Source organism: Eutrema salsugineum, unplaced genomic scaffold (assembly GCF_000478725.1).
Source record: "Eutrema salsugineum unplaced genomic scaffold, Eutsalg1_0 scaffold_6, whole genome shotgun sequence".
Classification (NCBI taxonomy): Eukaryota; Viridiplantae; Streptophyta; class Magnoliopsida; order Brassicales; family Brassicaceae; genus Eutrema; species Eutrema salsugineum.
Genome location: NW_006256547.1, coordinates 9,420,769 through 9,428,988, shown reverse-complemented (window position 1 = coordinate 9,428,988; position 8,220 = coordinate 9,420,769).

Genomic DNA, 8,220 nt, shown 5'->3' with positions numbered 1-8,220 from the left:
CTCTGATGAGCAGATTATGTCAACCTTTTATGATGGTGTCAACTGGGATTACAGGAATGCTTTGAATGCAGCTAGCAATGGCGATTTCATGACTAAGTCCAAAGAAGCTGCTTATGAGTTGATTGAGAACTTAGCTGCAAGCTCCAGCAACAAATCCCAAGAGTATGACAGGTCTAGCAAATCAGTTCATAGTGTGGAGTTGAGCAAAATCGATGAGCTTACAGCAAAGGTGAATCTGCTGTTGAGAGAGAACCAGAGATCTGTGCATTTTGCTGATGAGGTTGGTGATGCACCTCTTGCTCAAGAGTTTGTAGATGCAGAGAATAATGATCAGATGGAGGTAAATTTCGTGAATGGACAAGGGTATGTGCAGAATCGCAGTTTCAACAACTTCAGAAGCCACCCGAATTTATACTACAGAAGCAACAATGTTGAGAACCCTCAGGATCAGGTCTATCCGCAGCAAGGAGTGCAGAATCAGTCAGGATTTCAGAAGAACTTCTCCAGCAACTTCCAAGGAAAGCAGTTCATCACCAATCAGAATCGATTTCAAGGTGGAAATCAGCAGAAGTTGCCTTTCACAAGTCTACAGCCTTCTTCGAGTTCCTCAAATAACTCGCAGGATGAGCTGAAAAACTTGATGCAACAGCTGCTGGTTAATCAGCAAAAGGCTTCCATGGAGATTAATGCCAAAGTGGACACCATGTACAATGATTTGAATGGCAAGTATGAGGCTGTGTGGACTCATGTGAAGAAGCTGGATGTTCAGGTAGCTCAGACTGCAGAAGCTGTGAAGAGATCACCTGGAACTCTCCCTGGAAAAGGTGAAAACCCCAGGAATGAGTTTGTGAATGCTATTGAGCTTAGAAGTCGGAAGACTCTACATGCTGCACCAACAAGCTCTGTCTCAGAAAAGAGGAAGGAAAAGGACGTGGAGCACCTGCTCCAAGAAGAGGAACCAGCTCATGACGTAAAAAAGACGAAGGAGCACTCTTCCTCCATCGGAGCACCTGCTCCAAAATCTGGAGCACCTGCTCCAGCCGTAGATTTGACGATGGAGCACCCTGAGCCAACGAGGGAGCACCTGCTCCAGCCACCTGCTCCAGCAAACATTTCTGCAAGAGTTTACACGCCTAAGGTACCTTACCCAGTTCCACCAAAGAAGTCTCGCAAGGACTTAGAGGATGCAAAGTGCAGGGAGATGCTGAAGGATTTGACTGTAAAACTCCCTCTAGCTGATGCTGTTCAGATGATACCAGCCCTTAAAAGATACATGAAGGGGTTAGTGTCTGGGAAAGCTGTTGAGGAAGAGAGTGACATGATGGTTTCGAAGGAGTGCAGTGCTGTGCTTCAGAACAAAGTGCTGAAGAAGAGAAGTGATCCAGGAAGGTTTGTTCTCTCAGTCAGGATTGGGAATGTACTGTTTGCAAGGTCTCTCTGCGATCTGGGTTCAAGTGTGAATCTGATGCCTTACTCTGTAGCCAAGCGATTGGGTTACACCAGATTCAAACCGACAAAAATCTCGCTGGTATTCGCTGATAGATCAACCAAATTCTCTGTTGGTATACTTGAGGATCTGCATGTTCAGATAGGTGATACACTCATTCCAGCAGATTTTGTGGTTCTGGAGCTTGATGAAGAACCCAAGGATCCTTTGATATTGGGTCGATCCTTCTTATGCACAGCTGGTGCAATCATAGATGTGAAAGGAGGAGTGATAGATCTCCAGCTGGGAGATATGGTGGTGCGATTTGAGATGAATAAACTCTTCAAGAAACCAATGCTGGACGGACAGACATTTGTCATAGATGATGGTTCAGGCATTGCTGAAGAGGTTGCTGAAGAGGTTTTGGCCATCGATCCTCTGGAAGTTGCACTCACCAAAGCTGAAGGAGAACATGGGTATTTGAGTGAAGAAGCTGATGGGTTTGCAAAAATGCTGAATGCAAGCACGAGGATGCAAAGGCTGGTGGCGTACATGAGCTTAGAAGGCAAGGAGAGCTCACCTGCAGAAAAAGCCGACGGAGCACCTGCTCTGAATCCTGGAGCACCTGCTCCCGACGGCTTGATTGATGGACCTTGGAGCGAATTGAGAGCTCCGAAGCTTGAGCTCAAACCCCTTCCTGTGGGGCTCAGGTACGCGTTTCTAGGACCCAATTCGACATACCCTGTGATAGTGAATTTTGAATTGAACAATGTAGAGATTGCCTTGCTTCTTCGTGAAATTAGAAAGTATAGGAAAGCTCTAGGATATTCACTAGATGACATTCCAGGGATTTCTCCTGATCTTTGCATGCATAGAATACATTTAGAAGATGAATCAATGACTTCTGTAGAACATCAGAGGAGGTTAAATCCGAATCTACAAGATGTTGTAAAGAAAGAGATAATGAAACTTCTAGAAGCTGGTGTGATCTATGCGATTTCAGATAGTAATTGGGTTAGTCCGGTTCATGTAGTTCCTAAGAAAGGTGGCATCACTGTGATAAAAAATGATAGGAATGAATTGATACCAACTAGAACTGTTACTGGGCATCGAATGTGCATAGATTACAGGAAATTGAATGTTGCAACTCGCAAAGATCATTTTCCTTTACCATTTATCGATCAGATGCTTGAACGCTTGGCTAACCATCCTTATTACTGTTTCTTAGATGGTTATTCAGGTTTCTTTCAGATCCCAATCCACCCGGACGACCAGGAGAAGACGACATTCACATGTCCTTATGGCACCTTTGCATATCGCAGAATGCCATTTGGCTTGTGTAATGCTCCAGCAACATTCCAACGCTGCATGATGTCGATTTTCACTGACCTGATTGAAGACATAATGGAAGTTTTCATGGACGATTTTTCTGTCTATGGAAGCTCCTTTTCTGTCTGTTTGTCTAATCTGTGCAGGGTCTTGCAGCGGTGTGAGGAGAAGCATCTGGTGCTTAACTGGGAGAAATGCCATTTCATGGTGAGAGATGGGATCGTGCTGGGACACAAAATCTCAGAGAAAGGGATCGAGGTGGACAGGGCAAAGATCGAGGTGATGATGAGTCTGCAGCCACCAACATCAGTCAAGGGGGTTCGCAGTTTTCTGGGCCATGCAGGTTTTTACAGACGCTTCATCAAAGATTTCTCGAAGATTGGCAGACCTCTGACACAGCTGCTGTGCAAGGATGTGAAATTTGAGTTTGATGATGCATGTTTGGAGGCATTTCACACTATCAAAGGAGCTCTAGTCAGCGCTCCTATTGTCCAACCACCAGATCGGGAACTACCTTTTGAGGTCATGACCGATGCTAGCGATTATGCAGTGGGAGCAGTGCTGGGACAGAGGAAAGAAAAGAGGCTCCATGTCATCTATTATGCCAGCCGAACACTCGACGAAGCTCAGTGCAGATATGCCACAACCGAAAAGGAGCTTCTTGCAGTGGTTTATGCTTTTGAGAAGTTCAGGTCCTACCTTGTTGGGTCGAAAGTTGTTGTTCACACAGACCATGCAGCTCTGAAATACCTGTTGACGAAGAAGGATGCCAAGCCAAGGCTCCTTCGATGGATCCTTTTGCTGCAGGAGTTTGATTTGGAGTTTAAAGACAAAAAAGGGATTGATAATGGTGTTGCAGACCACTTGTCGAGGCTGAAGATAGATGATGACATTCCACTAAATGACAGCCTTCCTGATGAACAAGTTTACGCCATAGATGTTTCTGGGTTCGACGAGCACCTGCTCCCCACCGGAGCACCTGCTCTGACGAGTTTTTGCAACCAAGTTGACATAGATCGACATTCTGGTTTCCCATGGTTTGGAGAGATTGCAAATTACCTTGCTGCAGAGCAGGAACCTGCAGGTTTTGTGGGAAACAAAAAGAAGAAGTTTCTGAAGGATGTGAGGCACTACTTTTGGGATGAGCCTTATTTATACAGGCATTGCTCTGATGGAATCTTCAGAAGATGTGTAGCTGATGAGGAGATACCAGGAGTGTTGTTTCATTGCCATGGATCCTCTTATGCAGGCCACTTCGCCACTTTCAAGACTGTGTCGAAAATTCTCCACGCTGGGTATTGGTGGCCCACTATGTTCCGAGATGCGCAAAGATTCATATCCAGGTGTGACACATGTCAGAGACAAGGAAACATCAGCAGGAGGAATGAGATGCCTCAGAATTTCATCTTGAAAGTGGAGATTTTCGATGTGTGGGGTATAGACTTCATGGGACCTTTTCCATCATCTTATGGGAATGAGTTTATTCTGGTGGCAGTTAACTATGTGTCAAAGTGGGTGGAAGCTCTGGCTAGTCCCACAAATGACGCAAAGGTGGTTTTAAAGATGTTCAAATCTGTCATTTTTCCCAGGTTTGGTGTGCCGCGAGTGGTGATTAGCGATGGAGGCTCTCACTTCATCAACAAAGTCTTTGAAAACTTGTTGAAGAAGAATGGTGTAAGGCATAAGGTGGCGACCCCATACCATCCTCAGACGAGTGGGCAAGTTGAGGTTTCCAACAGGGAAATCAAGAACATTCTGCAGAAGACTGTGAGCACCACAAGGAAGGATTGGGCAGTGAAGCTTGATGATGCTCTTTGGGCATACAGAACAGCTTACAAAACACCTTTGGGGACTACACCATTCCACTTGGTGTATGGAAAAGCATGTCATCTTCCAGTGGAACTTGAGTACAAAGCTGCTTGGGCAGTGAAGCTGCTGAATTTCGATGCAAAGAGTGCTCAGGAGAGGAGAGTAATGCAGTTGCATGAGCTGGAGGAAATTAGGCACCTGGCCTATGAAAACTCGAAGATTTACAAAGAGAGGACAAAAGCTTTCCATGACAGGAGGATCCTCAACAGAAGCTTTGCACCAAACGATCAGGTATTGCTCTTTAACTCTAGATTGAAATTGTTTCCAGGGAAGCTGAGATCGAGATGGTCTGGACCATTCACCATCAAGGAGGTTCGACCATATGGAGCTGTAGTGTTGCTGGACACTAAAGGAGGCGAGTTTGTTGTCAATGGACAGAGGTTGAAACCATACCTTGCTGGTCCAAATATCGCAGAGGGTGAATCAGTCACCTTAAGCGATCCTCCTCAAGCCTAAATGGCTTTCCAAGTCAAGCTAATGACTTAAAACAAGCGCTTGGTGGGAGGCAACCCACCGGTAAAAGTCTCTAACTTTGTGTCTTTCAATTCTTAGCTACTAACTTTGTTTTTAGGTTCTTTGTTTTCAAAAAAAAAAAAAAAAAAAAAAAAAAAAAAAAAAACACCCGGGTAAGAAGTTGTTCAACGTGGAAGAGAAGATGTGAGGAAGAAGAAGGAAGAGCACCCAACCGGAGCACCTGCTCCATCTGCTGGGTTGGTTGCTCACCACGTAAAAAGTGACGAAAGAGCACCCCCTCCCCAGTCGGAGCACCTGCTCCACAGGGTGCTCACCACGTAAAAAAAGACGAGGGAGCACCCAGCTCTGTTCCGGAGCACCTGCTCCGCCAGGGTGCTCTACATGTGCAAACCAGGTAAGTTTTCTGGGCACTTCTCTAGCTTATTTTCACACCGGGGATGGTGTGAAGTAAGTCCGGGGGAGGGTCGTGTCCCTTGTACTTCTTTCTTTTGCTTTCTTCCTTTTAGTACTTTCTTTGAGTCAGTTTTTAGTTTGTTTGTTTGAGTCATTTAGTTTCTTTGAATCAGTTGGTTATATGAGTCAAGTCAAAGCTTGTGGGAATGAGGACCAATTCTATGATGATTTCAGACCATTTGTGAATCTTGACCATCTTCTTCTAGTGATTATTGCTGCAGAATCATCTAGATCGACTAATGGAAAATCCAAAGACAAAGCAGTAGACTAGAGGAGCCCAGAATTCTTGACTAATCCATTGAACCTGAGCTAATTTCTCAGCTCTTCATTTTCCTCATCGATCAGGTTAGTGCTCATAGGGCTTGTGATATGTTCATAATTTGCATCATTTAGGTTGCATAAATCATTCCAAATCATGTTTTATTTCATGCATTTTAGGTCCTTAGGGTTTGTTTTAGAACTTAGGAGATGCATTAGGTCCCAATCAGTCTATTGCATGTTTTGAGTGTCTATCAGGTGAATGTGGAGCTGTAAAGATGAATCCAGGAGGTGGAATGGTGAGCAAAGCTTGAAAAAGTGGAAAAATTGGGTCCTGGGAGATTATCGGCCATTCTCGCTGGCCAGGAAGGTTTTACCGGCCATTTCCATGTACCGCGGGAAGCTTTACCGGCCATTTTCATGTACCGCAAATGAAGTGTATCGGCCAAAATCTCCGGGTATGAACGTGTCTCAGAAATCGCCTGTCCGGGGAGCCTTCTGGTCCGATTCAGACGGCGGGTGCTCAATAGAAGTTGGAGAGCATTGCATCACGGTCTCTTAGCAAGTGGAATCGTGGAATTCGGACGCGTGAGCAGAGAGATAAGCTTGTCGGAAGGAACCCCAGTCTCGCAGGTATTCCGGACCGAACAGATCAGTCCTAAAGGATGCGAAGGACGGTGCACTTCCAGGCCGATTTAGTTTCCGGGTCCTTCATGAGAACCAGAGACATTTGAGTCTTCTTTCCAGAACGTCCAAGAGCATTCAATTCGGATCTATGAGCAGAAAGATACGGTCTCCGGAATGGACACATGTCTAGACGCCTCTCTCTGGTCGCGTACATGCACTGCAAAGATGTGCCCTCCAGGAAGCCTTACACTTCCCAAGCACCGAAGCTTCCTTCACCAAAGTTGGAGATAAATGAGTCCTCTGTCTTCTGCAACCAAAATCATTCAATTCGGACAAGTCTCATAGGAGTTACACTCTCCGGAATGCGAAGTGGTCTAAGCTGCTCTGGATGCTGCGAGATGGTCTTGCGACTTGGTTAACCCGCAGGCCTGAAGATGAACGCCTGAATGCTGATGCTGCGAGTTGATATGTGCGGGTAAACTATCACTGGAAGAGGTCTGAAGCTCAAGAGCAAGAGAAATGCTAAGTCCACAATCGTGCGACTTAGGCATGCGAGTTAGCCGCGCCTGGAACTATGCCGCACGATCACTCGCAAATCACTCCGACTTGAGCCTGCGACCTGGGTGCAATAGAGACCAGCCCGCACAGTTTGTACATTCCCCAGAAACCGCCTTAGCCCTGCGAGTCGGAGAGGAAGGAGACCAAGCCGCAGCAACACTCGCAAAACACTCCTACTTAGGCGTGCGGCTAAGACAGGGCGATTCAGGCTTCACAAGACAAGTCTTCATCTACTGCGACTTAGGTGTGCGACCTGGGACATACTGGACCGACCCGCAGTAATTCCCACTTTATCCATTAAAGCCGGGTCAGGACCCGGTTTGTTCCGGGCTGACCCGGTTCGTTTTTAAGGAAGTATAAATACTTTTTAGGGTTTTTTGGGAGAGAACTAAGTTTTATTCCCTTTGTCTCTTGCCTCTTTGGTGAAAAAAGACTCCATTAAGAAGAGAAATATCTATATTTGAGTGTTTAATCAAGAGAGTTTAAGGAGATCTGGGTGTTTAAAGCTGTTTTCTTTTGAATCTATCATCTCCATCTCCATTTCTCATCATTAATCATGCTAATCTTCTCAACTTGCAAAGGTTTAAGAGAGATTAGTATGACTAGTGAGTAGTCACCTTAATGAGGTTCTAGATATGTAGGTTAGGGTGCTAAAGTGTTAGATTAGGAGTGCTTAGGGCTAGATTCATTGATTCATTTCTCTAAACAACTGTTCTCTATGCTAGATCCTTGATAATCACTTGAGATCTAGATTCTGGGAATTTCATGCACCAAAAGTGTTTGATGAAATTCCTGAAAGAGTTGTATTAGAGGTTTAAACATTTTTCTGCATGATGATGTATTGTTATTTGCTTGAATGATCATTAAGAGCTGTTTGTTAATGCATATTGATTCATGTTTCACAAATGGGAATTTGGTTTGAAAATGGATTAGTATAGGGGTTAATACCTTCATGAGAGGATTAACCTAGATTAGAGTTCTTAATCACTTGAATCATGTCTCATCATTGTCTTCAGCATCTCTAGTTTAACACCAAAGCACCCTGACCAACTATCATGTCTAGAATCTCATGCCTCCATCATATCATATTCACATCATATCATTTGTCATTGTCATTAGTCTTTAATCCTGTTTATGTTTATAGTTTTCTCTAGATTAATCAAAACCCACTCTTGTTTGCTTGAATTAAGAACTTGATCATATAGCTTAGTGTCTAACACCACATC